We start from the raw sequence: 27,968 nt of genomic DNA, 5'->3' as shown, positions 1-27,968 counted from the left end.
AAGACTTCTGTGTAAATCTACAAGGGAACTTCATCCTGGACTGAGAGGAAGAGGACTGGGGAGGAGGGGGCAATCTGGGGCACAGAGAACCATGGGCCACCTGTCCGACGATGGACTTTAGTTTCAACACTCACCCTCCAGGAACTTCAAAATACACACAGACTGAGTGCTATGGACAAGATTTTTTTTTTTTAAAGAAATCACTGACTCCCTAGCAGCTCTTTTTTCTAACGAGACACAAATGGATTATGTGTATAATGTTTCACAAAAGCCCTAAAATACTATCACCCCAACTTGACACATGAAGAAACTGAGGGAGAGAAGTTTATCGCATTGTGCAAGTTTAGAGAGAGGCCACATCAGACACCGTATTTAAACCCAATCCCCTTCTCCACTGCTCACACTAGAAAGTGTGACATACAGCTCCTTTCCTGCCCTTTCCCTGCAATAAATCTCTGAAGAGTCTTTTCTGTGCCACCTGGAATCACAATCACATCAGTTTTCCACAAAGAACTTTGTCACTCCTTGGAGGACGTATCAAAATCTAAACGGTTGGGATGGGAGGAGAGATTTGCATTTTCTGTTTCTCAAAGGAAACATGGCTTTAAAAGAAACTGAAAAGCACTTATCTAGTCTACGGTCTCATTGTACAGAGAAGGAAACGGACGCTGAGAAGAGATGAGGAAAGGGCCTTATTAACAAATATTGCCTGAGTGCAGCACCAAGCCAGCCCTGGGCACCACTGTGGGAAGATCTGGGAGGCCCAGGAGAATGAGTGTTAGAAAAAGGAAAGAGAAGAAGCATACAAGGCCCTGTCTCTACATCACCATAACATGGAGTTCCACCAATTTACCCAGTATGGGTGCAGCCAAAATTAAGGTGGGCTAGAGAGATTATAGAAACTTTGAAGTCTCAACCATAGTGAAAATTCTAACATTTACTGTGCTTTTTTCCCAGTTCAAGCATCAGCTCAGTGGGCGCTCTGTACCAGGGACTACATGAGGCCTGGAGTTCTCCCAAATACAGATTTCTGTTACCACGTGTGAAAACCACATACAGGCCCACCAGAAGAAAAACGCCCACAGATAAGATGGAATTACTGAAACTGAAAGCCACCAAGCAGCATATATTAACTAGGAAAAACGGTGCTGCTAGAAATGGACTCATGGACATAGAAACAAACTGTGTTTAGCAGGCAGGAAAGGGGGGATTAACAGATACACATTAATAAATATAAAATAAATGACAAGGACCTGCTATATAGCACAGGGAACTATATTCAAGTTCTTGTAATGAGTTGTACTAAAAACAATCTAAAACTTATGTATATACATATGCATCTGTTTATAACTGAATCTCTCCTGTACACCTGAAACTAACATTGTAAGTTAACTACACTTCAATAAAAAATAATTAGAAAAATAAAAGCAAGTCATTAAAAAAATAAAAGAACACTGTAATCCCCTTAGCTGTAGGTGGTGGGGAATTCTGGTTACAAGCACCAAGTCCACTGGATCACTCCAGAACTGACTGTCACCCTTTCTGACCATCAGAGTGTCACTTGGCTTCACTGAGGTTACTTTTCTCTTCTGTGAAAACTACAGTTGCAACTAAGAATGTATAGAATCTCATCATTCACAAGCCCAACAATTTGTGAGGACTTCCCATGGGCCAGGCTCTGGACAGATGAAAATTTAGGGTCTCAGATATATTCATCGGTAGAAGAAGTTTATGCCATAAAGACATTAATTATTCCTGTTTTGATAGACAGATTCAATGTAATTCTTATTAGAATTCCTACCAGATTTTTCATGGAATGTAACAAGTTAATTTATGGTCAGGAATAGCCAAGAAACTTCTTTAGAAACATCACTGGGGAAGGGTGAATAGGTCATTGATTTCCACTGTTCTTTCTGAAGTGATGAAAAACCTTCTGGAATAATAATGGTTGCAGCACTGTGAATATGCTAAAAGCTGCTGAATTGTACCATTTAAATGGATGGACTTCATGGTGTGTGAACAAAATCACAATAAAGCTGTTATATGAAAAAAATATTTCTTGACAATTATTTTCCCCTCTATACAACTAGTCTGCCGCACAATTTAAGAAAACCAAAAAGCCAGAACAAACTAAACTGTGCCAGGAGCTCTTTAGGATTGCAATGTCCCTGGGTCTCCAAGGCCTCTGGTGGTGCTGTTCCTGTTAACACACACTAGCTGGGCTGGACTAGTTAGGGACTGTAACTATCTTTCTAAAATCTACGGTCACACGTTTCACCCTCGGAGAGGGAAACCTGGAGGATGTCACAGCCTCATACCTTCAGCTCATTTTTAGGTGAACCAAGCCCTGCTTTCACCACTAAAATCCGTCTCACTATAAAAACACGTGACATCATCAAGCACCGCCATCATAACACCTGAAAGTGTTCAAGGTACTTACCTGGGTCCGAAATACTGAGCAAGGAGACAGAAGCTCCCTCAGCACTGCCGCTACCTTTTCCCGACTCCACCAGGAGAAGCTGGTATTTACAACCTGAGGCTCTCAGCCCGGGGAGCAGCGCCCACGCCACTGAGCTGGTCCGCAGGGAGAGGGAAAGGCAGAGGAGGGCAGCCCCGGGGTCGTGGGGCAGGGAGAGCTGGGTGGGGGACGCGTGCGGCAGCCCCGCTCGGAGGCCAGCCCCAGCCGCCCGCCCCCGTCCGGGTCCTCAGACCCCGCCCGCGCGGGACACAGCCCGCCCAGGTGTGGGGACCGGTAGGCGGCCGAGGAGAGGAAGCCTGGGAGGAGAGTTCTCGCAGGCGGGAGAGGGGAAGGGGACGCCAGCCTCGGACTGAGGGGATCCCGGCTGGGGCGAGAGGCGGCAGGTTCACACCTCGCCCTGGACAGGTGTGGCCGAGGCGCCGGGGCAGAGGGGACTAGCCCGAGAAATTCAGCTGAACATACGCTGACTCGCGCCCTCGCGGGCTGTGACACGCGGACCGCCCTCCCCCAGCAGCCTGAACATTTCCCGGGAGCCCATACCTTGCACTTCCACAGCCGGAGGCCCCGGCCCCGGGCAGAAGCCAAAGGCCTAACGGGCGACAGAGCTGAGAAGCCTTTGGGGCCGATCCCGGGCTCTGAGCTGGAGCTTCCAAACCGCGGTCCAGCTGGCACCGACTACGCATGCGCAGTTGTGCCAGCGACCCTCTGATTCCTGCGAGAGAAGCTGGGGAAGTGAGGGAGGGAGAAAGTGGGAGGAAGAAGGGAGGAGGGGAAAAGTGGAGGGAGACAGATGGACAGGAGTTGCAGAGAGAACGGAGGGATCTGGAGAGGGGAGGGGAGTAGCAGAGATGGAGAGAATAAGCTTTACTTCTGGCGGCACCCCGAAACAGGCGGCAGTCCTGCCTCTGCAGCCTTCTCTAACACTTCAAGGCCCGCAGCTCAAATTTTATCTCCCTGGTCCAGCCCTTCAGTCGAGGCCTCTGCAGTACCCCTATGGGATCACGTCCGTTGCCCCCACTCGGAGATGTGTTTCCTGTTGCTCTGGGAACCAAGCACCAGAGGGTGTTGTCGCTCAGAACTACCTTGGGAAGAGTACATATTCCCCTTTTACACGCTGGGAAACAGGCAGGCAAGATCTCTGCCCTTAGCTCCACTATCCCAGGTGTAGAGCTGGCGGGTAGCGGGAGGTATAAAATCAGAGCCCCAGAGGGAGCATACTGCCTGAGTGTTGGTGTATATTCCCATCCCGCCTGATTAAACCCCACCCCACCCTAGGGGAACCATCAAGGGCTCACAGTAGGTCCCTGGGTGTGGGAGAGCTGTCCTCATTTACAGTGCCCAGCTTGCTGTGTAGATAGGAGTGTTACTGAGTCCAAATTCATTCTCCTCAGTGCAGGACAGGCCAGTAAGTTGGGAGACCAGGTGTTGGGGCATGGAATAGCAAGTTTCTGTAGACCTTGATGGCAAAGTAATGTCCTGGAAAACCATCTCCCCAAGTCAGAATTCAGGCTTCTTTCCTACGTGCTTGGTTGTAGCAAATTCTTGGTGTAGGAATTCTTTTTTGTTAAAATCCTTTGTTCTTGCAGCTATCCGCCTGATTCAAATCTCTGTAAACCTCCAGAAAACAAACGTTATTTTCTATTCTGCAACTTGTTATCTTTTTATGAATGAAAAAATGTTAAATATCCTTAAAGGTCAGAGCCTTCAGAAAAGGCTCTCCTGTATATTTCAGGCTCTAAGCAACATTGTTTCACAAGCAAGATGAAGCCTAGGAGACAGAGCACAGGGTTAAAGTCAAAGGAACAGATCTAATATGGAGTCAGATTTGTTCTGTTCTATTACCCAGGCAGAAGCCACTTGAGGATTTAAATCCCTTTAAGTTAAAAAAAAAAGTTTAAAGGAATTTACATACATAGGTAGGAATGTGCAAAGCATATCTGGAAAATCACCCAAAGGATAGTAAACAGTGGCATCTCCAGGGAAGCCTGAAAGAACAGAGGATGAGGGAAAATTTCTTTCACTTGTGTATTTTTGTGCTCTGTTTGAAATTTTTTTAACCATATGCATGTATTTCTTCTTCAGTTAAAAAAAATTGTAATGGAGCAAAGGAGTAACCAGCACAGCAAATACAGCAGCCATGGAATCACTGAGCCATCACTGTTAATTTAAGCCAGGAAACATTTATTGACTCTCTCCTATGTGCCCAGTGCTTTTATAAGACTTCTTTCATTATTATTATTTTTATTTTTATTTTTAATTTATTTTATAAAATAATAACATGCTATCCCTCAACCTTGCCAATGGCTGGTGAAAAACCAACTGAGTTTTTCTTGAGTTGTTTTCCAAGGAGTAGAGATGAGTTATAAACCGAACACATCTTCCGGGCAAAACAGTCGGAGTGGTTTCCAGCAGGCCAGACAGCTGTGAAGGGTTTACCATAGAGGAGCACAGAGGCTGAGAGAGAAAGCCTCCAGGACCCTACAAAAAGCTGCCCAAAGTGCCTTCTCCATGGCACTACTGAAATAGGAAAGAACAAATCTTACTCCATATTAGATCTGTTCGTTTGACTTTAACCCTGTGCCCTTTTTCCTAGGTTTAGTCTTGTTGGTTCTGCACCTTTTGTAAAACAGTGTTGCCTAAAGCCTGAAATATACAGGAGACCCTATTCTCAAGGCTCTGACCTTAAAGGAAATTAACACTTTTCCATTCATATAAAGATAACAAGTTACAAAATAGAAAATAACATTTGTTTGTTGGAGGTTTACACGAATCTGACCCAGGTGAAGAGCTGCAAGAACAAAAGATTCTAACAACAAAGAATTCATAAACGAAGTTTGCAACAACCAAGCATTCCTGCTTCCCCTTTTTAATATAAAAAGATCCTGAATTCTGACTTTGGGAGATGGTTTTCCAGGACATTTGACTTCCATCTTTTCAGCTGGCTTTCCAAATTAAAGTTGCTATTTCTTGCCCCAAAACCTGCTCTCCCGATTTACTGGCCTGTAATGCACAAGCAGAACAAGTCTGGACTTGGAAAGACAAACATACATTGAAAGTACCCATTTGGTATTTTAAATGACCTGCTTCCACTCGTCTTCCTGACGTTTTCTTCTCTTGACAACTCCTGCTATGTGTATGAAAACCCTGTCATGTGGACACATTTACATCTCTAGCCACTACCGTTCCAGGTAGAACTGATGCCAAGAAGTCAATGGAAGTTGCTAGAATGTATTACCTGGCCAGAAAAGAGCAGAAGTGGGTTCTGGCTGATGTTCAGGAGCAGGCTGGGACACCTGACAAGATGTCATATGTACGGACAGACAGCTGGGCACCAAAGGAGAAGCTTCTAAGCCTCCAAGAGGGACTTGTTGGATAGGAAGGAAAAGTCCCAGCCTATAGCTCTGATCCCACCATGAGCTTCCTGAGCGAGGCTGTAAAAGTCACTTAAATTCTCTAGGCCCGTGCTGCCCACCATGGGAGCCACCAGCCACATTCAGGATTATGAAGTTATTCTGTAGCCAGACAGAATTATAAATACACATTTTATTGCAAAAGTTCAGCAAGTATAATATTTAAAAACATTATTGGTTATCTTGCCCTAACAAGTTATTTTTGTATGTCTAGCTTTCTGTGGTTTGCAAAGCCTGTGACTAATGATTCCCTTACAGTGAGTTATTTTGAAATTATAAGTTACTGGACACAGTACCCTCATATCACACTTGAAAAAAATTGATCCACATAAGCAAGGTGATCTGACTTAGTAGTTATGAGCAGGGGCTCTGGGGTCAGCCTGCCTGAGCATAAATTCTCACTCTGCCTCCAGGGGGTTCTGTGTGAATCTTGGAAAAATTATTGTTGTTGTTGTTGTTGTTATTGTTATTTGTGCCTCTTTTTCCTTCCCTTTTAAATAGCGAGAAATATGTAGACTCTATCTCTTACCGCGTTGCCAGGATTAAATGAGTAAACGTCTGTGCTGCCCACTTCCCTGGGTTTCAGCATTCTGCAGGCAATCAGAGTCAATCTCAGAGGCATTCTCCTCTGTCTTCGTCAGTCTGGGATGCTGTAACAAATTACCGTGGGTCGGGTGGCTTAAACAACCAGCATGTTCCTTAAGTTTTGGAGGCTGAGGTCAATGTATCTGGGAGAGAATAGCCTTCATGGCTCGAAAATGGCTGTCTTCCCTCTATCTTCATGGGCCAGAGAGCAGAGAGAAGCAAGCAATCTGGGACCCTTTATAACGGCACTAATCCCATTCATGAGGGCTCTACTTTCATGACTTCACTTTATCCTAGTAATCACCTCCCAAAGGCCCCGCCTCCCATACCATCACCCTGGGAGATGGGGTTTTGACATATGGATTTTGAGGGGATGCAAACATTCAGCCCTCACATCGGCTAACTCTCCCCAACATGCAATCATCAAACCTGTAGCTAATATCAAAGTAATGTTTATAGCCCTCTGCACATTTCCATTCCTGCATCCACTAACACTGAAGCCCTGTTGTTTTATTCCTTATTTTTCTGGTAGAGATTTAATTGATTCCTCTAATCCAATGCTCTCCTCACTCCAAATAGTCGTCTTAACGGCCCTGCCAGGTAGGTCTTCCTTAAGACACCTTCCCACTGCACCTGGTTGTTTTTCAGTATAAATGTCAGAATCCTCTCCACACCCCAGCCTAGACCTTTAATCCCTTACACTACCGCCCACTATGTTATTTTTCTATTACCACTGTAACAAATTTCCATAAGCTTAACAACTTAAACCAGCACAGATTTATCACCTTATGGCTGTGGAGGTCAGAGATCCAACACAGTTCTCATTGAGCTAAATTCAACTTAACAGCAGGGTTCCTTCCTTCTAGAGGATCTAGAAGAGAATGTTTCCTTGTTTTTGGTTTCTTTTCTAGCTTCCAGAGGTCACCCAACTTCCTTAGCTTGTGCCCCACGACTTCCTCCATTTTCATGGCCAGCAGCCTTTCTGAACACTGCTCCATGGCTACACCTCCCTCTGAGTTTAAACTCAGCTGGGCTATGTCCTCCATTTTAAGGACCCCTGTGATTACATTGGGCCCACCTGGACAATCCAGGCTACTCATCCTATTGTCTCATCTCAGGATCCCCTTCTCCCCTCCCATTCAGGCATTATGTATGTGGCTGTGACATTCACCTTGTGTGACATTTCCTCTCATGAGCAATTTAAGGTTCAAGGCACTTATGAATGACTTTTTGTTTTTCTTCCTTAGTCTTTCTACATTCAGTATGTGTGGTGAGATTATATGAATCCTTTTAATTTGTGGCCCTCCACTAATCTTTAATAATGTATCATGGGTTTAAAAGGCTAATAGACAATTTAGAAGACAGAAATCCTCTAAGATTTTTCTCCTAATATAATCTGTCATCCCTTTTACCATGTACAGAAACATGTCACAGTTGGCTAACCTGTGGCGGGGGAGGGACATGATTCTGCCAACACACTCCCCTCATTCTCACCAATTTGATGATCAGCTAACCAAGGATCTATGCTCCCTGTTTCGCTCACTTCCTCCTCCTTTCCACTGACTATTCTGTTCCCATTGCTACCTTCATTCACCACATCAGGATTTCATGACCACATTCTTCTCTAAATAAAGTGGATATCTTGCATCTAATGTCTGATAACTGTTCTTATTGTATATGCACACACTGACCTACACATAACTCCACTGATCTCTTTATTTTCCTAGAATCGTCCAGAGGAATCAGTTCCATGATGATGATGATGATGATGATACTGACAGTGATGACAAGGGCCTCTCAAAGATTCTGATAAAGAGGGAATCAATAAAGAGAGGGAATCATTAAAAAATTGCCCCAGAAACAGGCTTAAAAGTAAATAACTGCTAAAGTGTTTAATGAAATTGACTAATATTTAACTATTTTTAAAACTTTGTAACACTGAATTTAAAATTTTAATGGGAATTTTCATTCACCCCTAACCAAGATTCAACTCCAGGACCAAAATCTAAGGAATTCTATCTTCTAACAAATTGTCCACTAGCCTTTTAAACACGTGATCCTTTAAAAAGGGTAATTGCTGGGCTGAAAATAAGCAGGATTCATATAATCTCACCAGACATAGTGAATGTGGAAAGACCAGGGAAGAAAAACAAAAAGCCATTCATAATGTCTTGAAACTTACGTTGCACACAGGAGAAAATGTTAGCCAAGGTGAGTGTCACATCAACATGACGCCTGAGTGGGATGGGGAAGCTGATCTTCTTCACCAGACATTTATGCTGATTTGTTAGATGCCAACACAATTTCCTCATTGGATTTGCTTCTAATAAGTATGGAAGAGTTTAGGCTCTACCAAGAGCAGACTAAACATTTCCCCCTGCTGTCAGGTCACTGGACTGAATGTCCCCACAAGAAGGACATGATTATGTTTCAAAGGGAAGTCTTCTTGAGAAGCAACAGGCGTTTCAAGGGCAGAACTGCATGTCCCCCCATGGAGGGCTGGAGGAGTGCTAGATGGGGCACTAGAAAAACAGCAGGAGTGAGTTCAGATACTGCTGCTCAGGTCGCCAAAGTCAGCAGTGCTATCTCTAAGGATATGTCATTCTCCCAAAATTTCCATGTGTGAAGGAGCCTGTGAACACTAAGCAGGTTTTTAAGACACAGCAGCACATAATTTACATCACAACTCAATTACAGTATGTTTTGATATTTGGAAAATAATTAGCCATTGTTCTTTGAAACTGCAGCAGTAGCAATAGAAATAAAAAAGACTGAGACGTCTTGGAGACAACAATCAATAAACAATTCTAAATCTGCAGGATTTCTTGACAATATGCAAGCAATGAGCTAGATGTGTGCTGCAGATACCTCTTGCTGCAGGGCTCACTGCTGCAAAGCATAGAACTAGTTTTCTCAGCAGATATAGGGAACCAAGTCAAGATTCCTAATTTTGAGAGGTTTACCATATGGCTGGAAAGATCAGACAAGTACATACAGCCAAATATGAATAAATGTAATCAAATAATATGAAATGTGAATGGAGCACAGAAGAAAGAGAAATTCCTTTCACCTGGGATCTAGAGAGACTTCTGAAAATGCGGCTTTGGAGATGGCCAAAGACATGGGTGGAATTTTGGTAGAACAGGATGTAAGGAATTTAAAAACTGATTGTAAAATTCATATAAAAATGCAAAGGATCCCAAATATCCAAAACAACTTTGAACAAGAAAAACAAAGTTGGAAGACTTACACTATCTAATTTTCAGACTTTTTTTATAAAGCTACAGTAATCAGAAAGTATGCTGTTGGTGTAAAACAGGAAAATAGAATAATGGAACAGAATAGAATGTTCAGAACTAAACCAACACTTATATAAACAATTGATTCTCAAAAAGGATGCAGTGGAGAAAAGGATCTTTTCAACAAGTAGTGCTGGAATTGTTAGACAGTGATACGCAAAAAAAAAAAAATGAACTTTGATCCACACCTCACAAAATATACAAAAATTAACTCAAAGTGAATCATAGATCTTAATAGGAAATCTAAAACTATAAAACAGCTAGGAGAAAAAGCATAGGCTTAAGCTTTATGGCCTTGGGTTTGGCAAATATTTCTTTGCTATGACACCAAAATTATCATCTATTTTAAAAAGTAACTGATAGAGTGAACTTTACAAAAATAAAGACTCTTCAAAGCTCTTCTAAACACTGCTAAGCAAATGAAAAGACAAGCCATAGACAGAAGCTATTTGCAGATCATATATCTGGTAAAGGTCTCTCTTTGTGTCTGATCCAGAATAAAAACATTTCAAAACACAATAATAATGCAAACACCTGAATGAATGAATGAGGACAGAAAACACACTTCAGTAAAGATATCCAGATGGATAATAAGCATATGAAAAGATGCTGATTAAAGATGCCATTAGTCATTATAGAAATGCTTTTAAAAACCACAGTAAGATACTAGTTCACATATATACTAGAATGTATACGATTAGAAAGACCGACCTTCCAAAGTGCTGGCAAGGAAGTAGAGCAACCAGAACTGATACAAACCATGAAGAATTTACAATAGCACAACCATTTTGGAAAACTGTTTAACAGTTTCTTTAAAAAAGGTAAACACCTATCTACCATATAACCCAGATATTTCTCATCTGGTGCTTTAGAAAATAAAAGTGTATGTCCATAAAAAGACTTGTAACCAAATATTCACTGCAATATTATTTATAATAGCTCAAGTTGGAAATAACCCACGCATCCATCAAGAAGTAAATGGAGAAACAATGTATGGTCTAACCAAACACTGTTCACAATAAACTATTCAGGAAAAACTCAGCATTAAGCAATACTCTGCTATGAGAAAAATAAGCTATTAATACAGCAACACAGATGACTCTCAAAATAATTACACTGAATGAAAGAAGTTAGACAACATAGAGTAGATACTGCATGAATCCATTCATACAACGATCATGAAAATGCAAACCAGTATGTTGTGATAGAAAGCAGATCAATGGTTTCCAGGGGAATAGACGGGGAGGGAGGGAGGGACAACAAAATGCAGGAGAAGAGTTTTGTGGGTGATGGGTATGTTCACTGTCTTGAATGTGGTCATGGTTCCTTGGGGATATACTTATGTCAAAACGCATTAAGTTGTACACTTTAAATGTGTGAAAATTATTTTGCCAAGTATACCTCAAAGCTGTCTTAAGAAAAAAGGCACTTTTGTCGACGCAACTCAGGGCCTTATTGGAGTGAGATGATCAGTCCCTCACCCTGTCTGCCTAACGGGGAGGTAGAAAACCTCTTACGGAAGATAAGATATGGATTTTTCATTTGCAATGTCTGCCATGTAATAAAGAATTTCTAGACGTGCAACATGTCAAGACTATATGATGGATAAAATGAGAATAAGAAATATTAGACAAAGGATGCAAACCCCCAGGTGATGTAGGAATCAGAGTTACCAATAAAGGCTATAAAACACTTTTAATATATTCAAGAAAATAAGGAAATGATGGGAGAACAAATAACAGGGTCGAGACTTTCACCAGAGAAATATACTGGAATGTATTTTTAAGAAAAATCAAACAGATACTCTAGAACTGAAGCTTTCAGCTCTGGAAACAGGTAAACAGAGCTAATTAGGATCCCTTTTAAGTAAACCTTTCAGTACTGCCGGATAAAATACAACAACAAAAGTAACACAGAGATAACTATGGAGAGAGAAGTTCCCAGGTGACAATAAAAAGAGGACACTTAACGCCAAAATGGTAATCTTGTGAGCTGATGCCACCGCACCCTGGAGGGAAGGGGTTTTCATCTGCACATAAAGAGGGATACAATGTCCATTTAGGAAAAAGGGTCCATATCAGACGTAGAAGGGTCTTCCTTTATAGAAACCTCTGCATAAAACGTATTGGATGACTTGCCTCTTCACTGAAAGGAAGACTCAAAGTTCTCCACCTGTGCATGCAGGAAAGTGGTGAAACAGCCGGTTCTCTAGGGAAAAACAAAATCTCCCTTAAAAAAATCTAATCTCCACGCCCCTGCTTTATATGAATGTGGAATCCATATTGATACTCCACTTATGATTCCGGAATTCCCAAACTGAAAAATTTAATTCAAGGTTGATCATATCACCTGGAGCCTTAGGATAAGCAACACAAAATTGTTCTCTAGGGAAACTTTATAAACCAGGATATAAGGGACAATCATAGGAAAAAAATTGTACTCACTATAGAGAAACTCCCACAACTCTACACACACACAGACACACAACTATAAACAGAAGGAAATAAATGCCACAGGGAAGAAAGAGCTCACCGTAAAACACAGGATGATTAATATTCCAGAGCCTAAAATTATGAAACAATCTAAGAGAGAGCATAAAATAAGTATGACTGAATCATTAAAAGATAAAATGAATCTTATGCAACATAATGAACAATCAGGACATCATGTAAAAGAAAGCAGATCAATTTTTTTATAGAACTAAACAGAACTTATGGAAACAAAATACAGATATCATTTGGCATATAAAATTCAATGTATGGGTTAAGTAACATTTTAATCTTCAATATCTAGGGTGTTCATTAAAATTCAACAGTAATCTCTAAAGTAATTGTTTAAAAAGAGAATAAAAATAAAGAAGTCAAAATGAAGAATGCAAAATAGGCCGGTCACTATTCTAAGTTCTCCATCCATTTTATCACTTAATGCTCACAGTCTTTGAGGTGGATAGTACCACTTTCTGTATATGAAGAAAGTGAGTCTCAAAGGGATTACATATCCTGGTTACATGGTTAGCAAGGGAGGGAACCAAGCCTGGATAGGCTGTCTCTAGACGCCATGCCCTTAACCATGACTGCAAGGTGTATAACAGGCAGGAGAAAAGCAGCGCAAAGCAAATAGAAATCACAAAACAAGAGGCCAGAAATACAACATCATCACGAATCACAATGTATTTAGATGAAATAATGAGTTAAAAGATTTACAGATTTCATTTGTTTACCTGAGACAAAGCAGAATTAAAACTTAAAACTGGTTGAAAGCTTAGAAGAATACCAGAAAGAAGTCAAAAGTTAGAGCCAGAAAAAGAAACACCTGAGAAATACTAATCAATGGAAAGGGAATCACTCAAGCCCCCCTCAGGTTCATAGGTACCTGAAACCCACCTTGGCCTGACACTTACCAGCTCTGAGCGAAACACTCAATCCCCCGGAATCTTCGTTCACTCACCTGTGAATGTAAGGAACGATCCCTCCTTCCATCTGGCCAATTTGTATTGACTGCTGTGCCACGGGTACTGGTCAAGCCACCTGAGGTCCGTCAGTGAACAAATAAGGATCCTTGTCCCTGTAGGACTGAGGAAGAGCAGAACATAAACTACAGTCGTGACAGTCATGTGAAATATGTGGTATTCTCGAAGGTGATAGAAATAATATGATCAGGGAGAGGGGGTTTCTGGGGCAGGGACAAGGGGAAGGCAGTTTCCAGTTTAAAATGAGATGGCCAGAGCTGGCCTCACTGAGGACCTTGAGAAGGGGGCGCTGGTTGCTGAGCTTCCTCTAACACAGCACCGCACACTGGGTGACGGGAACCACAGGGGCTCACTGTCTCACAGCCCTGGGGGCGGGGAGTCTGCAGGCAGGGTGTCAGCAAGGCTGGTTCCTCCTGAGGACTGGGAGGGAGAGGCTGGTCCAGGCCTCTCTCCTTGGCTTGGAGACGACTGGCTTCTCTCCACATTTCATCACGTTATCTCCCATGTACACGTGTCTCTGTGTCCACATTGCCCCTTTTTATCAGGACACAAGTCATACTGGATTAAGGCCCACTCTAATGACCTCTTCTTAACCAATGACCTCTGCAACTACCCTATTACCAAATGGGGTCATGTTCTGTAGTCCTGGCGGTTAGGACTTCAGCATATGAGTTTGATAGAGACCGGCCACGGCAACAGGCCTGTGGGTGCAAATCTGATGTCCCCAAGGGCCAGCAGGGAGGCCAATGTTGCTGGAGCAGAGTGAGCCGGGGAGAAAACCGGAGATGAGCTCAGCTTGGGGAGGGGGAGGAAACCTGTAAGGTCACCATAAGGACTCTCGCTTCTTCACTGTGTGAAATGAGAAGCCATTGCAGGATTTTGAGCAGAGAAGATCACACCCAGGGTCTCACTCATGCCTGACTTAGGCAATGAGGATGAAAATATTTAGGCTTTTGAGCTGATAATACTTAGACTACATGATGGACTTTGAGTTGATGGTGTAGTAAATGAGACTCTGGAGGGTGTTGGGATGGGGTGGATGCATTTTGCATGTGGGATGGACAAGAACCAGTGGAGCCAAAGGGAAGAACTTTGTAGAATAATGGCCCCCAATATGTCCACGGTCTGATCCCTAGAACCTGGGAATATGTCACTGTGCATGGCAAAAGGGACTCTGCAGGTGTGACTGTCAAGGACCTTGGGATGGCAGATCACTGTGGGAAAGCAAACGTTATCACGGAGGTCCTTAGAGGAGAGGCAGATTGGTCAGAGACAGAGATGTGAAGTGGCAGCAGAAGTCACAGTGACACAGGGCCCTGGGCCAAGGAGTATGAGCACCTATGCAAGCTGGGAAAGGTAGGAAGGTGAATCCCTCCCAAGAGCCTCGGTGTGGAACGTAGCCTTGGCCACACGTTGGTTTTAGCCCACTGACATTGACTTTGCATTTCTGCACCCTAGAACAGTGAGAAGATGAATGTGTATTGCTTTAAACCACTGAGTCTGTGGTCCTTTGTTACAACAGCAATAGGAAAGGAACTCAGGAACCAACATGAACATGAACCACAGGCTGTCTGCTGTGCTGGCAGGAAGTCCTTTGTCTCTGATCCTGGGGGAGTCTCCTGTCTTCTGGCAGCATCCACAAACTACCTCATGCTAACTTGGCAGCTTGCAGGTGGTCAAATCTTAACCCTGCACAGTTCTTGATATTTAGTTAATAAAAAAGATGGTGTCATCATGGGTATTTTTCCATTTTTTAAATACACTTCAGTCTTCTAATTGAGAGATGATGTAAATAGTTTTCAATCTTAATAATAAATAACTGTGGTTTTATTTGGTTACTTAAATTATGAATAATAATATTCACATTAGTAAAAGTTATTAAAATCAACATTCTTCAATGAAAATATCGTTTCTTTTTGCATGAACATGTATTAACTACAAGAAATGTTCCATGCTTTGTTCTACGATTTAGTGTTAGGGTCTTAAAGAATAATATTTTCCTCAAAATATATTATAGCGAGGGGATTCCTTTTGGTGGAACAGTTCCGGAATCAAATCTGGCACATGGCTAAGGCCACAGGGAAACTAGAAATGATAGAAATCAGGAGGCATTATAAACACAGAACAATTTTTAAAGGAATTAAAAAACTGGATGTGTGAAAACAAAGAATCAGAGAATATTCTGGTGAAATAAAAGTATTTTTCAGCTTAAGCAAGACACTGGGTGAATAAATCTAAAATGAAAAAAACACCCAGAGATTAGCAGCGAGTCATGCATGCAGTGTGACTGATCAAAACCAAGTTGTTTCCAAACCAGTGTGCAGGCTTGCTGCCTTCATGAATCAAGTCTGTGTGGCACCAGGCCACCTTGAATACATGCTGATGAGGTATTTATAAGCCCTTCAACATCCCAGCTCCAAGCCCACACACACGAGCCAGACGACCATCACCTACACATCTGCAAAACACACAGCATGGTGAATAGCACTTTTCTTGCTCAGTAGCCGGTGGCAGGGTAGTGTGAGCAGACAGGTATACAGGGACACAGGGACACAGAGGCACCTCCCCTCACTCAGCTGAAAAACTTCCGTGCATTCCTGAGGACAGGATTGTCATAAAATGCACCATGCATTGATCCTCCTCCTAGGAAAGAAACGACAGTGTTGTCCTCAGGTTTGAGCAAGGGTGGCCAGGGGATCTCAGAAGAGCTGTTTCAGCACAACCAATGGAAATGTCGTCCACCGTGACCACGAGAGACAAGTCTCCTTCCATCCCGGTAGGCACTTGGGCTCCTGATAAAACTGGGCTTAGTAAATGGTTGAGTAGAAGGCACAGACCTGAGGGGTGCCCCAGCAAGAGACAGGAGGTAGGGCCTGGTTTATGCTGCCATCAGGAATTTTCAAAACAGCAGAGCTGAGATGAATCATCTACCCCAGACTCCTAGCCTTAAGGTTAAAAGGGTGGCAGCCCTGACAGGCAAAGCAACATGCTAAAGGCAGAGCGTGGTAGTGACAGTGCCAGATGAAATGCACCGTGCCAACCCCATTCAAGGCCACTGACACTGAGGATGGGGCCAGGTTTCCAAGTAGGAGAATGAAACAGTGTAAATACTTTGTTCCCCCCAAAACCCCAAATTTTTTTTTAAAGGCACAAAAACTCACCTTAACTAGCTCTCTTCTGAGGGGGCTCTCTTCTGTCTCCGTCTTTCTGTCTGTCTCCATTTCCCTCTCTCAGACACAAACACATACAATTTTGTGAAAGGGCAATTCCTGCCATACAAAGACAGACTTCACATCTTCAGAAAGACACTTGACAAAGCACGTTTCTCAATTCAAGTCTTTGTGTGAGGTCTGAGCAAATGGCTTATTTTCTAGAACAATCGGTGGTTCCAAAATCAGGAGATCATCTTCCCCAACGGAAGAGTTCTGGTCTGTATTGATGAAGTTGGGGATGTCACATTTCATGAGCCTGTTCAGCTCCTCCTCTGGCCACCTGCTGCATCTGAAGGCTTCCTGGAGCCGAATATCACTGTCAAGGGCAATGGTTGAGATACCAGCTTTGGCCTTGTCCAAGTGGTCCACTTCATTGATGTAGCAGTGAAAGAGGGACCTAGATTCGTCATTGCCCTGCCAGAGAACACCTTGGGCACCAGCGGTCTTCCAAAGTCTGACACAAAGCTATTCAGTCTGAATCTCTTCTCGGGAGACTCTGCATTGCTATAAAGAACACCAAAATAAAAGATCGCTCACACTCTAGCTCGGTGACCTGAAGAATCATAGTTTTTGCCATCTACTGAGAGTAAATCCCTGCACAGAGCACGCTTACAAGCACTGGAAGTGAGAGACATCACTTCTGAACACATACAATTAAACCCAAGGCAAAAGTCTCAAGTGAGGGCCCTAGGACCATCCTGAAAAGACATCGCTCCCTGAGAATCCTCAATATTGGTGCCTCGAACACCAGTGTTTCTCAGTGGGACACTCAGATCATCTTCACCAGAATTACAGTCCTTTTTAAAATGCAGAATTCTGGGGTACACACCCTCAGAGCCTCCAGAGGTAGGGACCGGTAGTCTGTATTTTCATAGCCACCAAGATCACTAACCATGCTCAGGTTTAGCAGCGCGGTCTACATCGGGTCACCTGAGCATCGACAATGCTGTCTCACGGGGTGGGGGGGCCATGTGTGTCAGGGTGCTTTCCTACCCACGTGTCTCCCCTGATTCTCAGAACTGACAGTGCAGCCCCATTGGGCAAGAAATACCACCATTTCACAATGCATACGCAGGGAGCCCGACTGACAGATACAATCAGTGATAGGAGAGGGGACAAAACTCAGGTTCCTGATCCCTTGTTTCACTTACTGTGGGACAAATGATCAGTTCAAGGGTAATAAATCAGTGAATGAGTGAATAACATGACTCTCGTTAGTCCAATGAGTGCCTGGAAGAGCGAGCCTAGGCACACTGAGAACCATAACAGCCCATCTACTTAATTTCCATCCTCCTCAGATTTATGTAAAGGTTACTTCCACCCAGGCAGTGACTCCTGAAGGGCAAGAATCATGTCTGAAAAAACTCTCAAATCCAGAACAGAACAATTAGGCTCTGGAGTCTGTGTTTAGCGAGTGTTGAATCTCAGTGATTCCAGCTCTTACACCTTGCCTTCCCATCCCACCCCTCACGATATAGCCCTTATGACCAGTTCTCCCGGGGCTGGGGCCACGGAACCCATTTACAGGACTGGAAGAATCTGATCATATAAACCATCCCCCAGATTATCATCAAGAGTCACCTGCATTTCAGGAATCGGTAATCCCAGAAGCTTTGCAGTTCAGGCAGGTGAGGGACTTTTATATCAGCTGTGTCTTCTACTGTGACTGCCTGGGTAACATCAGACAAGGAATTATCAAAAGCCTGAGCTTTTCCTTTCAGGAATAATCTACTAAACAAATCTCGTTGACCACTCAACAAATGTGATGTAAAGATCAATGATTTACACAAGAGTACAACATTCACTAGGTCGTTGATTTTGAATCCGACAAAAATCATTTGAGAAAGATTGACAGAAGGTGGCTTTAATGCAAATTTACGTATTCTTACCTTTCAGTAAATCATCTTCTTCCCCTACTTATCACTTCACCCAAGTTTAAAAGATGTTTGAGAACAGGGATGTGTGTGCCAGCAATCTGTGACCCAATAACCTAAAATGTCACCTAGGAAAAAGAGGGAAGTAACATATTTTTAAAAAGTATGGTGAGGACAGCAGGGCCATCCCCCAACTCCACACTAAGAAGCTCTGAGTAATAGCTTTCCTGTCTGCCTGGGGCATCAGCTGATGTGAAAACCCACCTAGAAACCACACTGTCCAGCAGCTCTTCCATAACACAGGCTACACTCTCTCAGGATTAAGAATTGGTCCAAGTAACCCCTTCACTGAAGAATAAACACAAAGGAGAACAAGAGAGTTCTTCCCCTCCCAAGGGGAGAGCCCAGACCTTGGGCTGCATGCACTGAGCCCACCTCCCAGGAGAAGGATAAACTGGAGAAGGACGTCCTGCAAAACTAGGGCAGCAAAGGTAGAGACAGGAACAAATTGACCAGCTTGCCAGGGACAGCCCCCTCCGTTGCTGCATTGGTGGCTGCCTCAGTCCCCTCAGCACACCCTGCCCACCTCTGGTGGCTAAGCTGTCAGAGAAACTGTGCTTTGCAACCTGGGGCAACAGAGGCTGCCCCCAGGCCAAGCTGCTGGGGAGATGGGAGCTAAACCACTAGCTCCCAAGTGGCAGGCCCCATACTCTCACCATCACCCCGCTGCCCCCGCAACTTAACTCACCCCCGTGACAATATGACCCTGAGATTTGTGACCTGGGAACGAGAGGCAGCAGAGGCCCCCCCCCCACGTCAGGCCTCCAGAGAGATGGGAGGTTATCCTCCAGCTCGCAATAGGCAGTAACCCTCTCCTCTCCACCCCCTGATCTCACCGCACCCACCTCCCAGGAGCAACCTGACCTGGTGTGGTGTGTCAGGCGAATCTTGGGCAGGAGAGGCCGTCCCCAGGCCAGGTCAGGGAAAAGGAGAAGTGGCCCCATTAGGCAGCTGCGACGGCTGGCTGCCCCTTCCCCTCGACTTCATCGCGCCCGCCTCCCAGGAGAAAGCTGACCTGGAGATGGGCATCGGGCTTCTTGGGCAGCAGAGGACGCCCCCAGGATTGGCCGCGGGGAAGAGAAGAGCAAATTGACAAGCTCCGCCCTGCAGGCCCTCTACCCTCGATGTCGCAACCCTAGCACCTTAAAGGCACCGCCCAGGGCGCCCCTCCCCAGCAGGCTGAATGGGACAGGTGTGTCTGCTGATCTGGGTCAGGAGAGGCCACTCCCACACCAGGCCATCGCGGAGACGGGAGCCAATCTACCAACTCCCCAATTCATCCCCATCCCCCCGCATCAGCCACCGCTCCTGCCTCCTGACCTCACAGTGGCCTCCTCTAGGAAGCAGGCTGACCTGGAGATGGACGTCCGGCGAACTTGGAGCAACAGGGACCGCCCCCAGGGCAAACCATGAGGAGAAATGGGAGCAAATGGACCGGCTTCATGGGAAAACGCGCGGCTGCTTCCACCACCCCAAACGTATCACGCCCGCCTCCCGGGGTCAAGCTGACTAGGATACACGTGTCCCGTAACCCAGGGCAACAGAAGCCGCCACCAGGACGAGCCGCGGGGAAGATGGGAGTAAATGGGCCCGCTCCACCGCTGCAGGCCTCCGACCCCCGCCACCCTTGCACCCTGACTACCCTGCCTCCCGCCCCCAGCAGGCAAAGTGGGACAGGGGTGTCCCGGGACCTGGGGCAGCAGAAGCCGCCTGCAGGCCACGTGGTGCAGACATGGAGCTAATCCACAAGCTACCCCGGGGCAGCCTCCCTATCCCCGCAGCCACCAACTTACCAGATCCCTGACCGCACCGCACCCATCTCCCAGGAGCAAGCTCACCTGGAGTCCAACATCTGGCGAATCTCCGGCGGCCAAGGCCCCCTGAGGCCAGGCTGCAGGGAAGAGAAGAAATCGACCGGCTTGCCCGGGCAGCCTCCCACCCGTCGCCGCCTCCACCGCCGCCTCCGCCGCCCCAAACCATTACACCAGCCTCCCAGGGTCAGGCTGACTGCGAGGATGTGCACTTGACTTCTAACCCTGGCTACGTGCCTAAGCACCTCCCTGCAACCCTACACTCCCTGCACCTCTACACCGCTGCCACTATCTGCACTTATGCACTGTCTGCACCCCCGCATCCCCTGAACTGCCTGGACCTTCCACAGCCCCTGCACCCCTGCCACAACTTACACTTTTGCACTGCCTACACTCCTGCACCGCTGCATGTCCCACACACCACCTCTTGGGCCTGTGGCAGAGTTTCTGCTGTTAGACCAATGCACAGGGACTCACATCTTTGCCAGTATATGATGCATCAGTGAACGTCTGGGGTTGGCTGCAGGAAGGTACACGTTCCCGTTCACTAGCCTGGGCCACTAGGGTGATCTCTGTGAGGTCACCAAGGACGGGCTCAGAGATGCTGTTCTCTGGGAAGGGAGGAGTTGAAACCGGTCTTGAGGGCAGAGCTGGGCTCACCAGGCCGTCCACACTTCATGTTTTACACAGGGCTTCGGAGAAGTGAAATGCATCCGGCCAAGTAAGACCGGCCTGCTGTGCTCCCACCTCAGTCCTGGGCTCTGAGGCAGACCGACTGGCTCCCACCCTCAGGGCCCAGTTTGGGCACCTGAATGGTCCCTTTGAGGCATCCTATCACTTCTCAGGAAGAAGTCTGTCTGCTTCCACCCCATGGCCCTCCCTCCCACTGTGCTGGCCTCAGGAAGGTTCCTTATTTGGGGAAGAAGGCAGCCCACCCCCTACCCCACCCCTCACCTTGCTCTCACCCAGGCTGGTGCTCTCTCTGCCCTTCAGAGTCTGGAAGGCCATTCCTCTTCAGTTATGTCCCTTCTGAGATGGACTTGCTTCCTCTCAATTCTAGGCGAGGATGCACCATGGAATGCACTGGGTAAGAGAGCCAAAATAAACAGTTTCTTCTGTGAGGTTTTCTGTTTATCTACTGGGGCTGGGCTGTGTGTAGTTTGCTACAGCTATTCGTGCGAGAGGCTAAAGCCACCTGTGTGTCCTTGTTTACATCTCCCCGCTGTCTTTGGGTTTTCCCTAGACACTCCTGAGAGATTTACTTCTTCTAATTTTATTCCTGTTATTACACAGGGGCCCTACTGACATGTAGGTAAGGTGTTGGGGGAGCGGGACAGAGCAGGGCATCTGCAGTCCTGTGATTAGTTATCATTGAGACTGTGCCCTGAGCTGTGACCTCCACAAATGTTTCTCTTTCCCCCCACCCCAATTTGGGTGAGACAGAAGTTATTTCCCTTCCCCCATGTAGGTTAAGCTCTAGTAAAATAAATTCTCATTAAAAAAAAAAAAAACAAAACACAACCCCCCACAATGGAAGAGAATGTTCTGGGTGTATTTCAATACAGCTATTTTTTCCTTTCCTGGCAGGAAAAATGAGGAGTTTTCCTATAATCTTCATTCTGAGAACAGGGTACGGTCCTGGAGGTAAAATGCATGAAAAAGAGCAGGGGGCCCCTCTGACTGTCCCCCTGGAGTTGTCACACTCAGATTTCCTCACGCTGAGCCTCCCGCTGGCCTCAGGGAACTGTTAAATCTGCCTGCCCCCAGGGTTCTTACAAAAGCGGGTACTTCCCTGGGAGCTGTGACTCTCCAACCCTGCCCGACTGCCTCTCTGGGTTGGGAGCAGCTTTCCCCCTCAGTTTTCTTGTGGATCTAAGAAGAGCAGTGGGTTTTCAGCTCCCTTGGCTCTGGTGTTGTTTTCAGGACAGAAGGGGCAACTTCTGAGCTCCTCACAAGCTGGACCAGAGGCTGGAGGCCTCCCCTCCTCTGCCTCCATGCAATCAGTGGCTGTGGTTCTAGCCGAGTTTCTGACGATGTGGATTTAAACACACACATCCCAGCCCCCACAGGAGCACACAGTCCCATAAATCCCTACAACTTCCACTGGTAACTACGGAGCCGATGGGGACACGGGTTTCGGGGCTGCAGAGGCCTGACTGCACGACTTGCTTTGTGGCCTATTTATGTTGTTGTTCTGGGCCTTGTCTGAAGTGGCTTGCTTACTGTATCTGGTCCATGGGAAATATAAAATAATACTAGAACCTCCACTTTTTCTCCCTCTTGGACCTTCCAACCTATACAGTAATAATTGAACTCAGACGACCTAGTCACCACAATGAGGTCAGAACAGCCTGGCTCTCCTGAGTGATGGGCACTTACTTGCATGTTAACTCGGAACAGTAGGGGAACCGCCTTCCTCTAACAGGGCCTCTCCCCACACCGGGCATGCCCTCAGCTGAGAAGGGGCCAAATCCCCCATTGAGGTGTGTGCTGGTGGCTTCAGTGTGATCTGGCCCTGGCGGGACATGAACCTGCAGTGAGGTGGAGGGTCAGGAGGAGGGGGGTCCCTGCTGGGGCAGCAGGGGGCCCGGTGACACCCTGCCCAGCCTGGTGCCTGGGGCTCCCCAAAATCTCCTATGGCCCCCGGGTCGGCTCTGGTCCGGGCCACTCCAGGCACCCTCCCAGTATCTTTTCATTAAGTCCCTTTTTTGCTTTTATCAGCCAGAGGTGGATTCTGTTGCTTGTTCAGTGAAACAGTGCATCAGGAAACCAGACTATTTCTAACATCAGTAAAATACCAACTTCGGTCAGATCGCCGGGCAGACCGTGCAGCCCAAATTCCCGCACAGGGCTGTGCAAATGTCTTACGTGAAGGGTCCTCATCATATGTCTTCAGAGATACAGAAGCTGGTGGTTCAGGTAAAACCTCAGGGAGGGATTGAGGAATCCAAAGCTGGTTGGTTTCAAAGACTAACCGGTCGGACCAGATCCCTGTGCTGTGGTAAGAAGCCTGGCTCAATGTCACGCAGACTCAGCACCCTAAGTGTCCGGTGGGGCTGGTGCTGTTCCCTTTATAGGCCATCGTAAGGGAGTCACTGTAGCCCCTTACACTCAGCAGGGAATCCATCCCTCTTAGCCCCCACCTTGGGGGTTCCATTACACAAATCTCGGGAATGTTTAATTTTCATCTTTGTTTAGGAGGATGAAGGTGGGGCAAGAAGAGACGTAAATTCACACTTAGTGACACCAAGTCACAGCCAGTACCTCCTCCTCGGAGAGCTATGTGCTCCCACAGTGGTGGCTGGGGGCCTGGGCAGAGCCCCTCCACTGGATCCAGAGGGACTCACTCCTCTGGCTGCAACTGATAGGTTGGACAACCAATCCAGGGGGGACAGAGCATCTTTCCCGGGAATTTGGAACTGACACACAGAAATTAATTTCACTCATCTGGGGATTGGGAGGAGGGTGGGAATCAAATGAAACCAGAGCAGGAGAGAAAGTTGCAAGTGAAAGAGAGAGAGACAGAGAGACTGAGCTTGTGAGAGCAAATAGTGGGAAGGAAGGAAAACAATCAGGGGACAGAGGAATTCCAGTTCCTGGCTGTCTAGTTTGTCCCAGCCCATCAACGAACCTGCGGGATGGTTGATATCATTCCAGTTTTGCAGATTAGGAAACAGGCTGAAAGAGACGGGGGTTGGCTTCGGGTGCACTGTTAATTTAAGTGCCACTGGACCCCTCACTTCCCACTGCCTGAAGGCACCATGATCCTCACGGGGACCCTGCTGTGCTGACAGCCCAGCATCCTGATTAAAGGGACCCTGCGGGAGTGGGAACCTCTCTGAGTGTGGAGAGTTCCCTGCACCGAGATTCCATGCTTCAGTCGTCTCCCGCTCACCCCAGATTAACATCTCCCCAGCTGCACAGTCTCCCGACACTCTTCCCTCCCTGCCAGGCGCCCCCATCCTTACCACCGAGTGTACTGCTGGAGTTCAGGCACAGGGATGCCCAAAGGAACACGAGCCCACGGGCTGTAAAAACAGCACACTCCCAGCCCCACCTGGGCTCCATGGAGATAGACATGTATCATGTATCTAAGGCAATCTTCTTCTTCAGCTGAAGGCTATAGAGAAAAATAAAAGGTCCAAAACATTGTTCAGTGAGGAATTCTTCCAAGGACCTGACTCCAGAGTCTACAACCAGTTTTGCTGGCCGCTCCTACCCCCAGACTTTGGGTGAGGTTGATTATTGATCAGCACAATGCCCGGTGGCCCAGCTCCTGGGCTTGCCTGCCCAGAGGAGGCTGGGGGAATGGGTAAGGCCAGGGCACTCAGGAAGAGCACAGAGGCCCTGCCCTCACACCTCCGCACTTGTTAACCGTTCCCCAAATCTCAAGACATCGGACAGAGTGCAGCCACCACAATAATGAGATTCTCCCATCTCTTCACTCACTCCTGTCGGTTCACTTACATGCTGAGCATCCACTGGGTCACAGGACATGACACACAGGATGGCCGAAGGGACAGGCTTGGTCCTTCCCCCGGATCCTGTTCAATCTGATGGAAGAATGATCACTGATAAACGGTTTCTCAAAAGGATACATAGACAGAAGACAAACTGCAGAGTGAATCAAATTTTAAAATATAAATGAAGATCCCCCAGTCTCCCCGCCTAAGGTTAACAGCATAAAGAAAATAGATATTGCCTTTGATCACCAAGGAAGTGATCACCCCCTCTCAGGAGGAAAGGAGAGTTTTTCTTTGAGCAGGACACAGAAGTGCTCCATCGGATTGGACCAGGGCCTCTGCATTCATTCAGCATATCTGTATAAGCTCCTACTACATATGGGAATCTAGTAAGTAGACCCGTTCCCAAGGCTCTTGGGCTTTATTAGTCAACAAAATAGACACGACTCCCCATCACTGGGGGCTCAGAGTTTTAGCAGAGGAAACAGGCTGCATGTTGGGGGTAGCAAGAGCTTGGGGAAAAATAAGAGTGATATGAGCAAGCTCAGGTGATGGTGGTGGGGTGGGAGGCAGGCAGGAGGGATTAGGCAATCCTGGCAGATCGCACGGAGTAATGAACTTGAAGCAGCATAGATCCGGAGGAAGAAGGAAGAGCCAGAGCCAGAAGCCCCCAGAGTGATGGGGAGAGTATGTCCGGAGAGGCAGAGCACGCGGGTCCTGGAAGACTTTGGGACGACTTTGGCTCCTAATGAAATTTTGACCCTTTTAGTGAGTTTTGATGGGATGGGTGATGTCCAATTTATGCTTTTGTTTTGTTATTTTTGGGGGGGGTAATTTATTTATTTTAGTGAAGGTGCTGTGGTTTGAACCCAGGATCTCATGCATGCTAAGCATATGCTCAATCACTGAGCTACACTCACCCCCTCAATGTATGCTTTTATAGGCTCCCTCTGACTCTGTGTGGATGAGATTGTAGAAGAGCAAAGATGGAAGAAGGAGGCTATTTGTGTCCAAGAAGGGGCTGAAGGTGACTCCTAGGAAGGTGGGGAACAGGGAGTAGGTGGTTAATGAATTCAGAGTAGTCAGAATTTTCTAACAAGCTGGATTTGCTGTGTGTGTGTGTGTGTAAGAGAAAGAGAGAGAAAGAACATGGTTCCAACATCTGGACCTGGAAAATGGGATGGATGTCCTCTCCATCCACAGGGGATGGGACAAGATGGGGCTGAGCAGGTGGAAAGGGGCTGGAATCAGCTCAGTTCTTAAATGTCATGGTTAAGGAGTCTATTAGATATTGCCACAGAAATGCCTAACAGGCAGAGGAGTCTAGGTTTTTTTTTCTTTCTTTTTAACATTAAAAAATATAATTTAATTGTATTAAATTTATTATGTGAATGAATTTTGAATTTTATTTCATGCCAAGTTATATGTTATAATAGCCAAATGGAAAATATATCAGAAAAGGGGAGAAATGAGGGCTTTCACATAAACTGACTGTCCATAAAGTAGGTAAAATTTCAATAAAACCAGTCTTCAGTGCAAAAAACTCATCTTTGTGTTACATAAAATTAAATAAAAAAGGAGTTGATGTATCATTATTTCATGTTACATAATAGCCCCAAACAAACACACTGTTTAACTATGAGGCTTGTAGAAATACTATTCCCTTTACTGACATAAATACAGAAATACAGAAAGGTTCTAAGGGAGAATAAGCATCTTAGTGGAAATAATAGAGATCTGAGCATTTTACATGATATGTATGGACTGATTCAAAATTTGGAAAAGTAATTTACACAGTAGAACATATGTATGAATGTGAAAGCAAGATGAATGAAGAAAAAGAAAATGAGTATCAGGGAGAGAGTTCCAAATGGAAAGGGCAAATCAGGGAGTTTTGGACAAATCGAGAAATTGATAGCATGTCAACTTCCAAGTCTGGTTGCTTCCACCAAAAGTATAGCAGAGAGATATAGGAGAGACCCAGGACCCAACTCTGGGGCACATTCGCAGTAAATGTTTGGAAAAAAGAGGAGACGTTGGTAAAAGACCAGCCAGTGGATCGAAAGCACAGCGATGGGCTGGAGGCCAAGTAAAGCAGGAACACGGGGGAGGAGGGATGGAAGAGCTGGGTCAAATGCTGCCAAAGGGCCACGCATGATGAAGACTGAAAACTGACCACTATATTTAGCAACATGGGGTCACTGATGGCCTTGACAGAGCAGTTTCCATAGAGCAACGGATCAGGGGAAAAGCCAGAGTGGGTGCAAAATGGGATGGCTCAAGAGAATATGCAGACAGTGAGTTTAAAATACCCATTACAGATTTGCTGCAAAGACATGGGGTGGCAATTGGTGGGGGCGATTTTGGGTCAAGGAGTGTTGTTCGTTTCTTTTAAGAGGATGGACTTTTATATACTGATAGGAGCCAACTAGCAGGAGAAGAAAATAGATGAGGTAGTGACAGAGAGGATGGATGTGGGAGTGACAGCCCGGAGAAGATTGGATGGATGGGCCCCCTGGCGACTTTTGGATGATCTGGCTTTCGATGTCACCTGTAATAAGAGGTGGGGCAGCGAGAGTGAGGTCACAGACATCAGAAGGCGAGCGGATGTGCTGGGAGTTGCTGGTGAAAGTTCTCTTCTGTTGGCTTCCGTTTGCTTTGTCAAAGTAGAAAAGTAAACTTACCAGCTGAGGAACGAGGAGGAAGTGTTACTGGAGTCATGAGCAGAAGATACGAAAGAGCCTTCAGGGACAATGGGATAGTGAAAAGAACAGAGGGAGACGCGGGGAGTGTGCTCTCAGAAAGTTACATTTTATCTTTGAGGTCCCCAAGTGTTGGATGTGTGATTGTCCTTCCTGCTGTCTACGAAATAAAAATTGAATATGGTTCAGGAAAAATGCTATTTCATTCTAAGAGGCTGCCTGTTTCTCAGGATTGGTCATCTTAAACTGCAAACACTACAGAAATGTTGAAAAGAAGAACTTGTGTACCCAATGACCCACTATTTTCTATAAATTTGGTTGCTATTTAATTCCTCTATCAATACCACAGAACCGATACTGTCTAGGAAGGAGATACATCGATGTTTAAATGGAAATGAAATCTGTATCTTTTTCCTAAAATCCATGGCTTCCTTAACATCCCATTCCCCTTGGAAGATAGGGGAGTCAGGTATAAAAAATGAGAAACAGTTTGAGAAAATCCCAGATCAGAATTACACAGCACAACCTCAGCTCAGAAGTATACAGCCGTAAAAATGTTTAGAAGCAAATCTCCGTAACTACTCTTAAAGAATTTTGCAAACCT

General features: G+C 45.8%; 3 long non-coding RNA genes across 3 annotated transcripts; all 3 read right to left on the bottom strand.

Moving 5' to 3' along the window:
• Positions 1–11,711: 11,711 nt before the first annotated feature.
• On the bottom strand, positions 11,712–16,667 carry LOC140694655 (uncharacterized). The gene is made up of 4 exons (XR_012070239.1): positions 16,404–16,667; positions 15,697–15,885; positions 13,221–13,345; positions 11,712–11,981 (listed from the first exon to the last, which is right to left on the bottom strand). It is a non-coding gene; the product is annotated as an uncharacterized lncRNA (long non-coding RNA).
• Positions 16,668–16,690: 23 nt separating this feature from the next.
• On the bottom strand, positions 16,691–20,321 carry LOC140694651 (uncharacterized). Its single transcript, XR_012070233.1, has 6 exons — positions 20,227–20,321; positions 19,253–19,403; positions 18,593–18,676; positions 18,344–18,456; positions 18,036–18,124; positions 16,691–16,958 (listed from the first exon to the last, which is right to left on the bottom strand). It is a non-coding gene; the product is annotated as an uncharacterized lncRNA (long non-coding RNA).
• A 221-nt stretch (positions 20,322–20,542) lies between these two features.
• Positions 20,543–24,752, bottom strand: LOC140694665 (uncharacterized). Its single transcript, XR_012070250.1, has 4 exons — positions 24,667–24,752; positions 24,168–24,319; positions 21,165–21,282; positions 20,543–20,810 (listed from the first exon to the last, which is right to left on the bottom strand). It is a non-coding gene; the product is annotated as an uncharacterized lncRNA (long non-coding RNA).
• Between the last annotated feature and the right edge of the window lie 3,216 nt (positions 24,753–27,968).

The sequence above is a fragment of the Vicugna pacos genome, unplaced genomic scaffold (assembly GCF_048564905.1).
Source record: "Vicugna pacos unplaced genomic scaffold, VicPac4 scaffold_77, whole genome shotgun sequence".
Lineage (NCBI taxonomy): Eukaryota > Metazoa > Chordata > Mammalia > Artiodactyla > Camelidae > Vicugna > Vicugna pacos.
Note: the sequence above shows the minus strand (reverse complement) of the source record. Positions and strands in the feature narration are given on the sequence as shown.